Below are 17926 nucleotides of genomic sequence, written 5' to 3'. Positions count from 1 at the left end.
AGGCTGTGGGCACCAGAGAGCAGGAGGCAGCCAGCTGAAGGCAGGGCGTCCTGAGCGATGTGCGTTAGAGGAGCATAACTGGCTTTCTCTAGTGGGTCCTAAGTTGGAAGAAAGAACAAAACTTAGGGAAGCTGTCAGTGTTTGATGGATTTGTTACAGGGTCCTTGTCTGACTTCCTGGGTCATGCTGGGTTCAGCGCTCTGCCTTCCCTCCTACAAGTCTGGCTTACAGCAGGCTGGCATCCTGGACTGGCTGTGGCAGGGTGTGTTTTTATATATGGTCTAGCAGCTGTCCATCTGTATATTCAGTCTCAGTTTAAGCCAATTCTCAATGTTCTTGAATTTTATCACTAAAAGAATGAAACTCATCTGCCCCCTGTGAACAATAATTTATGCTAAGAATACCCTATAATTATACCATTTTACTTTTTTTTTTTTTTGTACCAGGCATTGAATCTGGGGGCACTCAACAACTGAGCCACATCCCCAGCCCTTTTAATATTTTATTTAGAGATAGGGTCTTGCTAAGTTGCTTAGGGCCTCACTAAGTTGCTGAGGCTGGCTTTGAACTCGATCCTCCTGCCTCAACCTACAGAACTGCTGGGATTACAAGCGTGTGCCATTGCACCCAGCACACAGTTCTACTTTAAGGACACAAGAAGTTAGAAATGTTGTGCAGAACTAACCCAGTTTGTAGCTTGGGCTTGCAGAAATGAACCATGTAGGCAGAAACAGCCCTGAGGGGACACACCTCAAAAGCCATCTGAGGAAAATAATCATGAAATGCTCCTGGAACCACTCCCACCATAGTGACACTATGCCACAGGCCTCCTGTTCACTTTTCTGCCCCAGGGAGCAAGCAGTCACCTGTCTCTTGAGTCTCTGTCACATTCTCTGTGGCAGAGTCGGAACAAAGATTTTCTCCACAGATGGAGATTTATTCTAGGACAGAGCTGTGTCATGGGGACCAGATGACTTGCTTGTGACATGTTGAAATAAGAATTTTCTCCTAAGGAGAGATACCATCCCGAGGAGGAAAATGGGTTCTGAATGGCACTGGAGGGAAGGGGAGAGGGGACCCGCCCCTGCAGCGAGCCCAGCAGCACATGAACGTTAAAGCCAATATGTTCTCAGAACCATGAAGCAGGTCATTGTCTGCTGACGGGCCCCTGTGCCTGTGAACCTTTTGGCAGAAGGTCAGTAAGTACACAGTGTGAGTGGTGACTTGACGGGAATTCTGCCTTTGTTTTCATGTGGCCAGGCACAGTGACATGCCTGTAATCCCAATTAGGGACACTGAGGCAGAAGGATCATAAGTTTGAGATCAACCTAAGCAACTTAGTGAGACCCTGTCTCAAAAACAAAAGTTAAGAAGGCTAGGGATGTTGCTTAGTGGCAGAGAGTGCCCAGAGAGAGTGTCAGTCCCCAGTAATACTCACATAGGCATGCATACACACACACACACACAGCACACACAATATACGCACACAGCACACCTGTTGGAACTATAGAGATACACTGACACATCTGCCATCATGACAGGAGTTGACAACATATGTCTTTCTATTCTAAATAATCAAAGCATTGATTTCGTGGCCAGAAATGAAACTTTTCACCCTACAAGTGGAGAATACAAAATTTTTGAAACCTACATGGAACACTTATAAAAACTGATCATATACTGGATCCATAAAGCAACTTTCAACAAAGTTCTAAGAATTTGCCCCATATAGACTATGTTCTTGGAACACAGAGCAAGGCATTAAAAAAAAATCAATAAGACAAAAACTAGAATTTTAAATACCTTCTAATAAAGTATAGGTCAAAGAAGAACTGTGTGATGATGAATTAAAACAAAGAAAATAGTAATTGGAGATAAATTTATAGTCTTAAATGCTTTTTTTACATAAGAACAAAGACAAAATTAGAAAAGCACACACCTTCAGACACTGGAAAAATAACATTTATTTTTAAAAAGAAACAGATAAAAAGAAAGATAATAAATATGAAAGCCAAAAGTACATTCACAAGGGTCCATGATGTCCAAGGTTAGCGTTTGGACAGACTGCTGAATCTGACAAATCCCAGACATGGTATTGGAGTAGAAGAGAAAAGCACAAATAGATGGTACTAGTAGGGGAATGGTATAGAACCTCAGAGATCTCTAAAAAATAAGAAATCCAGGGCTGGGCTGGGGCTCAGCGGTAGAGTGCTCGCCTCGCACGTGTGCAGCACCACATATAAATAAATAAATAAACTGAAGGTATTCAATGAAGGTCCAACTACAACTAAAAAATAAATATTTAAAATAATAATAATTATTATAATTATTGTATGAGGGCCAGGGTTGTGGCTCAATAGTAGAGGCACTGGGTACGATCCCTGGCACCACATAAAAAATAAATAAACAAACAAATAAAGGTATTATGGGGGAAAAAGAAGAATTCTATGAGTAATCGTATGCCAGACATTTGAAAATTTTTGTAAATTGAATTGAAACATTAGTAGAAACTATTCCTATAAAGAAAATTTCAAGCTAAATGGTGTTACTTGTGACATCAACTTGCAAAGAACTCATCCCTTCGCTCATACAGCCACTTCCAAAAAATTAACAGAAAGAAAAAAGGAAGCACTTTCTCCCAGCCCCTGCCCCCACCATGAGGCAAATGCGAACTTGACGGAAACAAGGACCAAGCAGGAGGGCAACAATGGGCCCCTCACCTTTGGTCTCATTTTCCTTTCTCTCTCACCCTAGAAATTGGCAACCCAACAGATTCATCTATCAGTCAAGATTTAATTTCTTTTGTTTGTTTTGGGTTAAAATTTTCTTTTGGGGGTTAACTCTGAGAAACCTGGGCAGAGCGGTACAGTAATTAAGACTGCCCTTGAAATCCTGTTTCCTACTTAAATAAATTTTTCTTGGTTTGGCATTTCTCACACTATTCTTAGTTTCAAGCAAAAGTTTTTGTAGAGATAGAAACAAGTCACCCATTTTGGTGGTCAGTACCCTCTTCTTCAGTTCTGCCAAGGGCTACTGGGACTGGTGTCTCTGGGAGAAGTGGCCCTAGCTCAACCCAAGTCAGACTCCTCTTAATTAAGCCAAAAGGGAAGAACTGTTTTAAAAGTCCAAAAACCCAGAAGAGTTGTCAGCCATTAGAAAGTGCCAGACCCATAAGTCTCAAGAAATGTTTGTTACAATTCAGGGAGATTGATATCTTATTCTCTCCTCTGAGGGAAATCAACTCATAGGTAAAGTTTTTATTTCTGGGGACTGGGGATGTGGCTCAAGAGGTAGCGCGCTCGCCTGACATGCGTGCGGCCTGGGTTTGAGCCTCAGCACCACATACAAATAAAGATGTTGTGTCCCCCGAAAACTAAAAAATAAATATTAAAAAAAAAATCTCTTTCTCTCTCTCAAAAAAATAAATAAATAAAAGAAGGTTTTTCAAAAGTTTTTATTTCTGTAAAATAATTAGATAACATATTTCCAGGGAGAAAAAATGCCTAGTTACATCATAAAGTAAGATACCTCGATCAACATTCATAACAATGAAAAACAATAAAAGAGATTAGTAGGGAAATGTAAAGGTATTAAATGATAAAGCTTCTTATTTCTTTCTAGGAATAATCTAGAAATCCATTTTCTATTGCAGTAGGAACAAAAAAAAAATGGCAATAAGCATCTTTGCTTAGAATGCTGGTGTCCAATAATGCCAAATAAAATAGTTCAACAGAAACCAGTGTAAATTAAATGAAATGTCCGACTGCCAAGGTAGAAATTAATGGATGAGACAATAAAGTATCGAGGAGGCAGATAAGCCCCACATAGCAATGTCATGGTATTTTATTGTTTTGAAGCGCTCAGGGTGGAACCCAGGACTTTGTGCATGTTAGGCAAGTGCTCTGCCACTGAGCCACATCCCACCTCTACGCACCACCACTTCTGGTGATGGAGTCACCCTCTGTCCTAGTAGCAACACAGAGAGGGTGTAGCTAAAATACGTTGGTATATCTGGAATTGGTCTCTGATATGTCAGTGCCAGCAGAAGTGCAATGCAGATGGACCAGCGAGCTAGAATATTATGACCCCAAGAAAGGAAAAGAGTATTTTCCCAGAGCCTTGTTTGCGGAGATGATGAGATTGTTGGCCACTGATGCGCGAATGTGTGGTCAGGACAGGCAGAGCTACTCATCAGAAAGGAGCCGGCTTCTCGTTGGAGAGTCTAAATGATGTACTCTTGGCAGCTCCGTGGGGTCCAAGAGGATTCTGTGAGATACTGATCTGTGGATGATCTTAGTCATGGTGCAGCTTACCGGGTCTCACATCCCATCCCAAGGAGCACTGGGCACGGGCTGGAGGCACAAGCAAGAAAGCCGCTGAAGAGCTAAGACAGCAGCACAGTGTGATCTCATGGCCACAGGGACTTCAGAAGGCAAGCTATTCAGATTCAAATGCTAAGCTGCCCAAGGCAGTTAGAAGAGAGAAGGGAAAGAGGGGTTGGGTTTGGTTTGGTTTGGGGGGTGCAGAGGAAGGCAGGGCAGGTGAGGCCTCAGGGCACAGGGTGAGGCCTGGTGGTGATGGGGATGGCTGAGGCAAAGTCAGGGGCCGGCTCCAGCAGCCCAGGAGCTGGGGCAAGTGCCAACCAATGTGTGCTGTTAGGGCCCTGGAGCCACATTACTTACCTAACTGCAAGGTCTGTGGGGACCTTGGTGAATGGACAAGCTAAGCCTCCCTCTTCTGTGGCCTCTGGGGGTGGGTGGCACGTTTCTAAAGCCCCAGGTGATGAGGCGGCCAAGTCAACCAGCCTGGGAAGAGGACAGAGCTCTGCTGGCCAAGGCTCCACTCCACACCCCCTTCAGGCAGATGCAGGAGGAAGAGGAGCACGCCTCTTCAGGGTCCAGCCACTCACTATGTCAATACAGTCCTCGAGAGCCATGCCACACACACTTCCTGGACAGGATCTCACTGGGAGGGCCAGAGACACTGACCGCTCCTTCTCTGTGGTGCCACCCCCATGGTGTGTCCAAAGACAGCATTATTCCCAACACTGGCCCTGTGACATCCGTCCCCCCAGCCGGATGTCGGAATCACCCTTCCTTGCCACCCCGCGTCTGTCCTTGTAAACGCCACCTTCTAAAGGCCTTCCACAGCCTGTGTCCTTCCACCTGCTGCCCTGTGTGCGGTTTCAGCTGTCATCGTTTCTTGCAGGGACAATGACAGCAGCCTTCTGGCTCTCCTCACGCTGCCCTGCTCTGCTGCTCCTCAGGATTCCCCTTTCCAGAGCTCATTTGGTCTGGGTGCTTCCTGCCCAGCGTCCTCGGGCCTCTGCCTAATGGACCAGCCTCTTCTCTCACTACCCCAAAGCACTGGAGCCCCACCTGTGCTGGGCTGGTGCTGGGTCCTGGGCCTGCACTCTCACGTGAGCTGTTGATACCGGCAGCTCCTGGCCCGCGATGTCTCTTGCCCTCGTTCACCCAGGATACACCTGGCTCCGTGTTTCTTGGCGCAGGCGTTACCTCCTCTCTGAAGTCCTCCTAGATTGGGAACTCTGGGCCTCACCTCCACTGCAGACTTCATCGCATGGCTTGGGCCTCTCTCTGTCCATGCCTTTTCCAGGCTAGAATCTGAATTGCTAGTGAGCAGGAGCTGGTTCTGACTTGATTTTGAATCTCCAGTACCTAATATCGCCTGTAAAATAATACACACTTAACATTCCGAATGAAATTAAAGTGTGATTCTGCCTCAGTGGTCACTTGGAAAACCAAGATCTGTCTGTTGTCCAGTGTTCAGTCACAGCTGTCCCTGGATTCTGATGGCATTTCAATGTAAGAGATGATGTTAGAGGGTTGATAATGGTTAATGAGAAACGGTCAACAAACCATGAAGCCAAGGAGCAGCTCTGTGTTTTATGTGCCAGCCTCCACAACTTAGCTACCCCTGTCTCAAAAAAAAAAGGGGGGGAATGGGGGACTAGGGATGCAGCTCAATGGGAGAGTGCCACTGGATTCAATCCCCAGAATGATAGAAAAAAAGAAATACTGGCAAATGCTTAGCACAGCTTTCAGTACACAGTATGTGCTCAATAAAGTGGCTTTATTATAATGGTTGTTGGTAATAAATGCAGCTAGGAAGTATCTCAGTTAAGAGCCACAAAAATAAAAAACTTATTGTGTGGTTTCTGAGAAAAAGAAGAATGGCATGTTTGGCTGGTTGAGCCATAATAAATTAGACCAACTGCCTCTATCCATTGTCCTTCCCATCTCTTTTTTTGGGTACCAGGGATTGAATTCAGGGGCACTCGACCACTGGGCCACATCCCCAGCCCTATTTTGTTAAGGCCTTGTTGGCTTTGAACTCGCAATCCTCCTGCCTCAGCCTCCCCAGCCACTGGGATTACAGGCCTGTGCCGTCGCGCCTGGCTCCATCTCATTTTTCTAAGCAGACTTTCTTATGACCTTCCTTTATTTGATTCCTCTCAGAAGATGAAAACTATCTGAAGAGTTTTTGTTTTGTTTTGCTTTGAGCCACATCCCAGTCCATTTTTTATTTTGAGGAGTCTTGCTAAATTGCTGAGGCCGGCCTGGAACTTGTGATCCTCCTGCCTCAGCCTCCTGAGCCGCTGGGATTACAGACATGTGTCCCGGTGGCTAGCTGAAGACGATTTTTGATTTGAGGGTTCTCTGCAAAGTTCTTGATGTTCTCAGGAGGAACAATGCCTTTTAAAATCTAATCACCAAATAAACAGACCAATGAACATAGGGAGTCTTCACTGAAAGCAAAAGTGCATCACTCTGAGGGCTCTTGATTTCATAGTTCAAAAAGATAGAGATGCAAAGGATCAATTATAAATGGTATTACTTCTTCTGTGTTTCCAGTGATTTTTCAATTATATATATATAGTAAAATATATATATATTTTATATATATAATATAAATATATATAAATAATATATTTATATATTATTAAAAATATTATATATATATATATATTTGCTTGCTGTGTATTCCACTAATTTTCATTTAGGTGAGCTAAGTATTTCACTTAGAAAATGTATAAAAAGTTGCTGGCTGGAAAGTTTCAAAGTCTCATCAACATGATCCTTCCTTCCTTCCTTCCTTCCCTCCCTCCCTCCCTCCCTCCCTCCCTCCCTCCCTCCCTCCCTCCTTCCTTCCTTCCTTCCTTCCTTCCTTCCTTCCTTCCTTTCTCTTTCTTAGACAGGGTTTTGCCCTGTTGCCTGAGCTGGTCTCTGATGGAGGTTCCTGAGTAACTGGGGTGACAGACATGCACTGGGCACACCATCACACCTGGCTCCTTAATTTTTTAATTGAACACTGGAGCAAAAGTAGAGCACTTTAATTATATTTTAATCTTGGTAAACATTGAATTAAATACCCCATTGTGCCCTAAACAACTTTAGGTACTGAAAATTCAACACTGACTAAGAATCAGTTCCCACCTCTGGGTGTTCGTAGTCTAGTGGGAGAGGTGCGTGCAGATTCAAGTGAGGTGATTACGTCTGGGAGAAGTCAAACCTGTCATTAGGACAGGATTTTTTTTTTATTTTTGTACCAGGGATTGAACCCAGGGGCATTTAACCACTGAGCTACATCCCCAGTCCTTTTTATTTTTATTTTTTTTTAATTTTGAGATAGGGTCTCACTAAGTTGCTTAGGGACTAATTTGCTGAACCTAGCCTCAGACTTGTGGTCCTCCTGCCTCAGGCTCTCCTGGAATTACAGGTGTGTGCCATCACTCCTGGTAGGACAGGGTATTTTCAGTAGGCTTTACTAAATTAAAAAAGAGCCACTGGGCTCGCAAAGATGGTGGCGTTGGGGGTGCTGGAGTCAGACGCACCACGTGCCGTGACACCCTTGGAACATCTCCAGGAACAGATGGTGGCTGTAACACTGAAGGCACTGACCCCAAAAGTTCCATCGGGGGGCTAGGGATGTGGCCCAAGTTCAGCGTGCTTGCCCAGCATGTGTGAGGCACTGGGTTCGCTTTTCAGCACCACATAGAAACAAAATAAAGATACGTGCTCACCTAAAACTAAAAAATAAACATTAAAACAAAAAAAAAGTTCCATCGGGAGCCCCTTTCTGAAGAGAAGGGTCTCAGCTTCCTGAAAGTTAAGATCAGCTGCTGCACTGTACCTTATGGATCTGAGTCACCTCATCCTGGACAAAGCCGCAGGAGGATCTCTTCAGGGGCATGCTGCAGTTTTGAGACTGTAGAGATTCGCACAGTGTTGGAAAAGCTTCGTCCCTTGGACCAAAAACTGAAGTATCAAATTGATAAACTGGTTGAGATTGCAGTGACAGACAGCCTCAGTGAGAAGGACCCACTCTGTTTGAAGCCTCATCCCAGCAATACGATAAGCAAGTTGAGCTCTGAGGATGAAGAGGAAGATGAAACAGAGGATGGCCAGTCCGAGGCCATCAACACTCCTTTTGTAGATTTCTGGTCTCTGATAGAGGTTCAGCCTCAGCTCAGCCTCCTGAGTAAGTGGGGTGACAGGCGTGCACTGGGCAAATCACCACAACTGGCTCCTTAATTTTTTAATTGAACATTGGAGCAAAAGTAAAGCACTTTAAAAATTATATTTTAATCTTGGTAAACATTGAATTAAATACTCATTGTGCCCCAGACAATCTTAGGTACTGAAAATCCAAGACACAAGTCCCACCTACCTGGTGCCAGTACATTATGATGGCACAGAAGCTGAGCAGGAGAAAAAGCATCTGGAAGGAGCCAAGAGGTGGTTCTGTCATTCGTGAACTTAGCGAGCAGTACTCAGATGCTCCAGAAGAAATCTGAGAGGCTGGCCATCCTCACGTCACTTGCCAGAATCAAGAGGACAACATAGGATTAACTAAGGAAAGCACGTTTAAGTGTCAGGAAGCCAGAGGAAGGACGGTGACAAAGAGCAAATGTCCTGAGCCCACAGCTTCATTCCCTCACTCCCTTCAGTGACATCAGTGCATCGACAGGAGGAACCGCTCTCTTGATGAGGATCAGAATCCTGTTAAGCAGACGAAGATCCCTAAGCAAGGTCGGAAGGAAAACGATTCTCGGAGGCGGCGGTGATCATGGGTGTACGTGTTTTATGCATTTTTTGTCATCCTGGGATACTTCTATTTTCACGGTAAGTAGGTCTTTTCCTTGGAATTCTTTGCTTTGGACATGTGGAAACATCTTTAAGAAAACCGATCTCTGAAAATTGATCTCTGCGTCTGAAAAAGAAAAAAAAAAGGAGCCAGTAACTTCTTCAGAGTCTTCACAGCCACATTTGTGATTGAGGGTATCTGTGAAAAGGTTCTGTCTCTGTCCGGGGATGGTGCCCATTTTTATTTCCCAAATACAAGCTTAGGGCTTGAGTGTCATTTAGTGGGAGAGAAAGCTTATGGTTCTGTACATGCCTTATACGGTTCCATGTGCACTTGGATTCCTGGAGTGCATTTGAATTCACCGAAATGCACCATCGTATTAAAAGTTGGGTGTTTGGGAAGCAATTGGCCACTTGACTTCCTTAGGCCTACGGACTCCTTTTCGTCCGTGTTCACATCGTTCTCTGTCCCTCTTATTCCTGGCTAGCTGGCTGTGTCCATTTAGTTTGGGACGGTTGCTATTCAGTCCGTCAACAGTACCTAGTGAGCACCTGCTCTGTGGCCAACATTTTCGTCAAGGATGACGGGCCATCACCCCTTGGCAGAGCAAGTCCTTACCTGCTTTGTACAACTTGAAAGTCCCTCTTGAGCTGGGGATGTGGCTCAGTGGTAGAGGGCTCGCCTAGCATGCATGAGGCACTGGGTTCGATCCTCAGCACCACATAAATGTAAAATCAAGATATTGTGACCACTTAAACCTAAAAAATAAATATTAAAAAAAAGTTGTGCTGCAATTGTGTACGATGAATCAAAAATGCATTCTGCTGTCATATATACCCCATTAAAATAAATAAATTTAAAAACAAAAAAGTCCCTCTGCTACAAAGAGACTCTTTGCGAACACAGTAGAAGCCTGTAGATATTGCCTTAAATTCTACCATTAGAGATTCATTATTTTGATTTTGTGACATAACAAGTATTCTTATTTAAATGTGGATTCCATCTTAAAGCTGGTTGATAAAGGTTTATATAACTCATGTAACAGGGGTTCATACAAAATAGTGGCTTAGGAATCTCTCTGTATGTTTGGAAATTTCCATGAAAAATACATTTTTAATGCATATACTTTTTAAAAATATATTTTTTAGTTGTCAATGGACTTTTATTTTATTTATTTATATGCAGTGCTGAGAATCGAACCCAGTGCCTCACCGGATAGGCAAGTGCTCTACCACTGAGCTACAACTCCAGCCCCACAGGTACGTGTTTTTGACCTAGCAATTTCATTTCTGATCCTAAGGATATAATCTGAAATTCAAAGATTTGTGCATGAAGATTTTTCACTATAACATTATATGTAACTGCAAAAACCTCAAAACAACTAAAAAGGGAATAATTGGGGACTGGTTAAATACATTGTAATACATCTCTGGGCTAGAACATTGTGCAACATTAAAGATGATTTTATTTTTTTATTGGTTTTATTTTTTTAAATACACAACAGCAGAATGCATTATGATTCTTATTACACATATAGAGCACAATTTTTTCATATCTTTGTATAAAGTATGTTCATGCTAATTCATGTCTTTATGCGTGTACTTTTTTTTGCATTACAATTCTTATTACACATATATACCACAATTTTTCATATCTCTGTTTGTATATAAAGAAGGTTGACACCCAACTCATGTCTTCATACATATACTTTGGATAATGATGTCCAGCACATTCCACCATCCAAAGATGATTTTCAAAACAAGTTTTTATAATGTTGTGTCACTCATATAAGTGAAAAAGCAGGATTCCAAAAAGTTTATGTGACACGGTTCCAATTGTGCAAATGTTAGGATTGAGGGAAGTGAAGTTTTGAGGGACAGTAGAAAACCCTGGGTGTGGCATTTGGAAAGAGGCCTGTGTGTTTTGTGGTGCAGGCTTCGGAGGAGAGATACACAGCACTGGGAGCACAACGAGTGAGGCCATCGAGATGCACTCTGCGTCCTATACTCAAGCAAGAAGCTTAATGAGGGCTGGGGCTGGGGCCCAGCGGTAGAGCTCTTGCCTAGCACATGCGAGACACTGGGTTTGATCCTCAGCACCCCATAAAAATGAATCAATTAAACAAAGCTATGGTGTCCATCTACAACTACAAAAAAATTAAAAAAAAAAAGTTGAGCAGAGCCGCAATTGCTGGTGGGCCGACCTGGTGACACTGCATACATAAGTCATAAGGAAACAGAGTGGGAGTGGGATTGGTGGACTCTCTGAATGCTATACACCAAGTGTAACAATGTTTTTATGAGTGCATGATAGTTTTACATGAATAGGGGGTCATTTTGACATAATCATACTGCATAGAAAATCATTTACTCCATTTCAGAGCTCAGTGCTTCCTCTTTCCCTCCTTTCCTCCCTCCCTCACCCTCCTCCCTCTACTCTGCAGGTCTTCCTTCAAGTCATTTATTGTTTTTTAATTGGTGCATAAAGGTGGAATTCACTGTGGTATATTCATCTATGTACACTGAAGGCTATATACCACTTTTTAAAAAAAACTACTGTTATATGAAACCGCTGTAGAATCTCACTGGCATAAAATGCCATGAACAGAGCCACACTTGGCAGAATGTGTGCTGCATGTTCCATTTTATAATAAGGCAGGCTAAACATGTTTACAGTGATAGAGCCACAACAGTGGTTATGACAGGAAGAGGAGTCCTGGAAGGACAGCACACAGCCTGCTGGGACTGCTGTGTCTGCAGTCCTGTTGGTGGGCTGCTCTGGGTGGCCTCCCCATGCAGGGGTTGCCTGTGACTCCCGGTCTCTTTCTGCCAGGTCTCTCAATAGAAAATCCAGACTTCCTTACCCAGAAGCAGATCTTGAGGAAGCTGGAGACACACAGTGCAATACCTGGGAGCTTTGGCACAGAAACATGTGCTGTAACTCCCAAAGCATTCTATTTGTCCCCGCTAGTTACAGAACCAGCCCAGATTCAAGATTCTGCACCTTGATGGAAGGAGTAGACGGTCATGCTGGAAGAGGATGCCCTTTGAACAGCAGTTCAAGAGGAAAGACCTAATGATATGGATACCAGCGGTTCCCCAAGGAAATGGCTTAGCAATATTCTAATATCAGATACAACAAAGCTCATGGTCAACATCAGCATCCACCCACCCACACATAAGAAATATTCAAGCATTTCAGTGTTCTACTCTTAAAGAGGAACTTTCAGCCAAATCCCTGAACATCTGAAGAAAATTTCTAGCATGAAGATAGTGACACAAACAAGCAGTAAAGTGTAACTTGGAGGAAATAAATTATAAAGGGAGAATGATGTATTTTAAAACTATCATTATTCATGAAGAGGAGAGAGAAAAGACATTGTATCAATTAAACAAGAACAAGATAAGAAATAGGAATAAGAAAGAACATTGAATAATCGAAGCTCTTGAAGACTAAAAGCATCATAGTAGAAATAAAATTTAAATAGGAGGCTTAGGAAATAGTAACTAAAAGTTAAGCAAATAGATAAAACTAGTAGAGAAATTAGAGGACCGATTCTAGATAACCCACTTCTAGCTATAGGGGTTCCAGAGGAACTAACAGAAAGCAGAGGAAAAACATCATCAAGGGAACAACTACAGAAACATCCCCAAACTCAGGGACTTGGATTTCCAGGGTGAAAGTGCTCCCAAAGTCCAACCCAATGGGTAAGAACAGCTTCACAAATCTTGAAATGTCATCAAACTATGGACAAAAAATGCCCCTACACTCTTCCAAAGAGAGAGAGAAAAAAAAATGGTCTATACAAAATCTTTGGACTTCTTAACAGCAATGCTAGAATCTAAGAGACAATGAAGAGACGACTTCAAAATTTACAGGAAAGTTATTTTCAGCTGCGGATTTTAGCCAAATTACCAAGAAAGGATAAGGGTAAAAGAATGATGTTTTCCTACATTTGTGATCTCAATACACTTCCATTCTCTTGCCCTCTTCCTCAAAAAGCTGCTAGAAGGTTGTCTAGCCAATACAACAGAAACAGAACCAAAGGAGAGAATCCCCAGGGTGTGGTGGAAAGACCTTTCGGATGGCATCATGCACCAGGCATGAGGGCAGCTGGTCCACAGCTTGACAGAGGGCCAGAAAGAGCTATTTTGCCAGCGTGAAACTGATGGAAGTTCTCGCAGATCCAAACACCTTAAGAGCGGAATTAGAAAACTGGTGGGGGACCTGAAGTTGAATCAAGTACACAGAAAGCCAAGCAATAAAAAGACAATTATTAACTCTGTGGGAAATAAAATATTAAAAGAAAAGTAATTATAGTACACTCTATGGCTCAACTTGTAAAATATTTATACAGTCATTATACGTATGTGCATGTGATATTTTATCTCACATTTCTAGTTGTTTGTAGTCAAAGGGGTAACAAAATAGATTAGTACTCCCATAACCCTGGAACCAGATTTGAATTGTCCTCTAGGGGTTGAGGGGAGTCCACCCAGAGGAGAGAGGGAAGGCTTGCTGGGGTCGGGGGAGGGGGTTGAGTATTTTGATGCATCTCAGAGTTGGTTAATATTCTCCCTAATGATAAGCTCCCTGTAGCTAACTATAAGATATTTGAAATAGGGCATGAGCTGGGCTCAAATTCTTTCACTATGGAAGACAAATCTGTGTGTTCCTTTTTAGCATGCCTCTTTCTGCACTGTTTTTGGGTATTACAAATTCTGAGCTTCACTTTTCATCATCCTGGAATTTTTGACTACAAATGCTCACTCTGATGAATTAAGGGTAAAGTAACAGTGTAGTGTATGGTGTAGGGTGATCATAAGCTACAGAAGATTTTTCAAGGCTTGACTGGATAGCTTGGCTAACCAATAAAAAGTTATTCCAAAATGTAAGGAGAGGGAGGAAATAGAAAGCAAGGTTTAAAATAAAAAGCAAGGGAGAGTGGGTGACGTCAGAGCATAGATACTGGCTGGCAACAGGAAATATAGAACTTGGGAAAATTGAGTTGAGTTCCATTATTAGACTCACCTTTGAAAATTAAATTGCTGAGATGCATATTCTAAAATTTGGATACAATTATGTAGGTTGTCCCCACCCCACAACTGTGTATTTGTGAGATGTTCCCCCAATGTTTGCAAGATCAGTCTTGCGTGGAAACCTGTCGTGGATTCTTGTGGAAACAAATACTATCTCAAAGAGCTACTTCGCCGCTTATTCTTAGAAAATTTTGCAAGCGATCTCACCACCCTTTGGTGAGTAATCCCATGAGTCCATGTTAATTTGTTTTTATTTGGAACATTAGTGTTGAGCCTGTAGAGAATGAAATTCCTTTGTCCAGACATTTTTTGATGGCTCTAGTATGTGTGGAAAGAGGCATCTTCCGTGGACACACTCCATTATCGTAAAAGAAAGAAAGAAAAAGGAACATGTATTAGGACTCAGCTGTCATGGACTTAGTTTAAGATGGTTTTTGCAGCAGGCCGAGTGGAACCCCGGGAGCCAGGCGTCTGCGAGAGCTGTCCGTGGTGCTGAGCGCGGGGCCGGCTCCCGTCTGCCTTCTCCGCAGAACTGGCTCCGGCCCGCCCCCGACTGCCGCCCCCTTGCTCTGCCCTTTCCTCCCTCGTAACACCCACCGGCGAGGGCGGCACGTCGTATTTTGTCCTGGGCAGCAGATGACCTTGTCTCGGACGCCCCGCTCGCGCCCTCCCCGGGAGGCGGCGCCCTCCCCGCGGGGCCCCCTGGCGGGCGGCGAGGCGGCGACCCCGCCCCACCCTCGCGTGCTCGCGGCCGCGCCCTGCGCGCGCCCGGCCCTCCTCCACGCCCCCTCCCCACCGCCACGCACCTGCTCTCCGCTACCAGGTCCCGCCCAGCGCGCCGGCAGCCGGGGTCCCGGGAGCCCGCAGCCAAGAGCGGTGAGGAAGGCGGAGCAGAGGGCTCGGCGGCGCGGGGAGGCGACGCGGGGCCCGGGCGCGCGGGCGGCGGCCTGCGGAGCGCGGCGCGGGCATGGACGCCGAGTACCCTGCCTTCGAGCCCCCGCTCTGCAGCGAGCTCAAGCACCTGTGCAAGCGGCTGCAGGAGGCGTACCGCGAGCTGAAGGAGGACCTCACGCCCTTCAAAGATGACCGCTACTACCGGTAGGCGCGCCCGGGCCGCCGCCCTCCGCGGGCCTGCGGCGCCCCCCGCGCCCCGCCGCCGAGCCCCGGAGGGGGCTGGGAACCCGGCGCTGGCCGCCGCGCGCGCCCGCGGGGTCCCCCGCAGGTCGCGGCCGCAGGGTCAAGGGCCCTTTCCCATCCCCGTAGACCAGAGCCGATGCTCGCCTCGGGAGAAAGGGACCCTGGGCTTTGGTCCCCGCTTGGCTCCTCCCTCTGCCTCGTGGCTCTCCCTCCCCTCCCCGGCCGCCCCGGCCTCGCGGAGTCCGGCCTTGGGGGTCCGTCACGTCTCCTGGAGCTTGGGGAGCGAGGGCGGGCCCTGGCCTCTGCCCTGGGGTGAAATCTCTGAGGCTGGGGCGCTGCCGAAGGTGGGGGATACAGTGTCACACGACTGGGTGGCACCGCCGTGAAGATGCGGGGAGGCCTTGTATAGACGCCCCGAGGAGCTGTTGACCGGGGCGTGTTTGCGTTCTTTCCTGTCGTCCTCTCCTGGGTGGCGAGAGCAGTGGGGCCTGCAGGTGCTGCCGCAGGGCACCCGCCCCTTCCCCTCTGTGCAGCGCTGTTCTGGTGGGGAAGGGTGTCCGTTGCCAGGGCCTGCTTTTGCCTACTGTATCCAGGTGTCAGGAAAGGACCCTCTCAGGAGTCGTGTGGCGTGCAACCTAGATTGATTCTGTTACTTACTAGCTCTGGAGATGAGAAAGTTACCTAATTCCGCACCTCAGGAGTCCTCACCTTTAATGGGAAGCATGAACCGGAAGGATTCTAGTAACAGCTTACTCCCTCTGTGTTCAAGAATAGCAATTGTACTGCAAGCTGTCGTTGAATTTATGGTCGTTAGTTTTATTCTACTTACCCTGTGCTAGTAGTTACACCATTCATGCTCAGAATACGTAGCATATTTAGTAAATCTTCTCAAAAGCTTTCTGGCTTCCCAGGGGGCTCATTAGCAATATATCATGGTTGTGGTCATGATTGCTGAGTGAAAATCCCATTCTTTAAAACAATACAATGCCAAGATCAAATGTTGTAGTTTGAAGATGAGTCCCTCAATCTCTAATGCAGCCTCCTGGCAGGCTGGACAGGTAAAAGAGCCCACAGAGATTTATTTATTTATTTTTTTAAAAACTAAGTTGTAGATGACAATACATTTATTTTATTTATTATTTATTTTTATGTGGTGCTGAGGATTGAACCCAGTGCCTCACATATGTTGGGCAAGAGCTCTACCTCTGAGCTGCAACCACAGCTCCCAGGTTGTTTTTTTTTTAAATCTTTTTTTCCAGTACTGGGGATTGAACCTAGGAGAGTTCCACCTTTGAGACAGGGTCTTGCTAAGTTGTCCAGGCTGACCTTGAAGTTGCTATTCTATTGTCTCAGCCTCTCAAGTAGTCACATTATGTTTCTGAAGTAAGATTATTTCCAGTCTCCTTTCCTACTTTTTTTAGTCAACTTTGCATCACTGTGACCAAAAGATTTGACAAGAACAACTTAAAGGAGGAAAAGTTTATCTGGCTCGTGGTTTAAGAGGTTCAGTTCATGGTCATATGACTGCACAGCTCTGGGCCCAAGGTGAGGCAGAACATCATGGCAGAGGGCATGTTAGAGGCAAGCAGCTCAGAATATGGCCGGCAGGAAGCAGAGAGAGCTCACCAGGGACAACTGTAAACCCAAAGGCACTCCCCAGTGAGTTATTTCCTCCAGCCATATCTTGCCTATCTACACTTAGCACCCAGGTAATCCATCTCACCTCTGAACATTCTTGAATTATCTCACACATGAACTTTTGGGGGACACATATCTAGTCCCTAACACCCACAGTTTTCTTCCTTTCTGGTTCCTCCTCGCTTCATTTTATTTTCCTGGAAATGTTTCTTTGTCAAATGAGCTGGTGAATAGGAGAAAAGAACAAGCCACAGCACCCCTGGTTAACCTACCACTGGACCATCCTTTATTCATTTATCCATTTATTCAACTCATCAAAATTGAGCATCTCCTCCGTTCCTGCTGTTGTTCTAGGGAATGGGTGATACAGCAGTGAGCAAGATGAGCTGCTTTCATGGGGCTTACAAATATTAGCTGAGGCTGAGTTACGATGAATGCTAGCAATATAGTAAGAAAGGAGCCATGATAGAGTGACCTGTGTCACTTCAGGGCAAGTGGTCAGGAAATACTCTTTGAGAAGGTGACATGGATATGAAAATTGAAGAATGAGGAGCTCACTAGATAAAGAGATGGAAAAGCTCCAGAGGAGGCAGGAGAAATGCAAAGTCCCTGTGGCCATAATAAAAACAAGGTCTGAGGCTGGGAATGTGGCTCTGTGGCAGAGCACTCACCTAGCATATGCGAGGGCCTGGGTTCAACCCCCAGCACCACACACACACACACAAACAACCCATCCTCCCCCCCAAAACCCCCCCCCCCCCAAAACCATGGTCTGTTCAGGGAATCCACAGAAGACCAGTGAGTGTGGGGCATTATGGTCAGAGAGAAAGGCAGGCCAATGACTGTGTGTTTCATTAGAAATAGGATGTGACTCCACTTAAGGGTTTTAAGTCAGGGAAGTGACCTGAGCAGTTTGGCTGCGTGTCCTAAGCAGGCATGTAAGTCTTTGTTCCGGAACAACTTCATCAGTTAAGTTGGATCCTGAAGACCAATTTGCCATGGTT

General features: G+C 45.1%; 1 pseudogene; it reads left to right on the top strand.

The window, feature by feature from the left end:
* Window positions 1-7821: 7821 nt before the first annotated feature.
* LOC114095943 (neuroguidin-like) lies at window positions 7822-9088 on the top strand (annotated as a pseudogene).
* Window positions 9089-17926: the final 8838 nt, after the last annotated feature.

Source organism: Marmota flaviventris, chromosome 6 (genome assembly GCF_047511675.1).
Source record: "Marmota flaviventris isolate mMarFla1 chromosome 6, mMarFla1.hap1, whole genome shotgun sequence".
Taxonomy (NCBI): domain Eukaryota; kingdom Metazoa; phylum Chordata; class Mammalia; order Rodentia; family Sciuridae; genus Marmota; species Marmota flaviventris.
The sequence above is the reverse complement of the archived record's forward strand: the minus strand, read 5'-3'. Positions and strand labels throughout refer to the sequence as shown.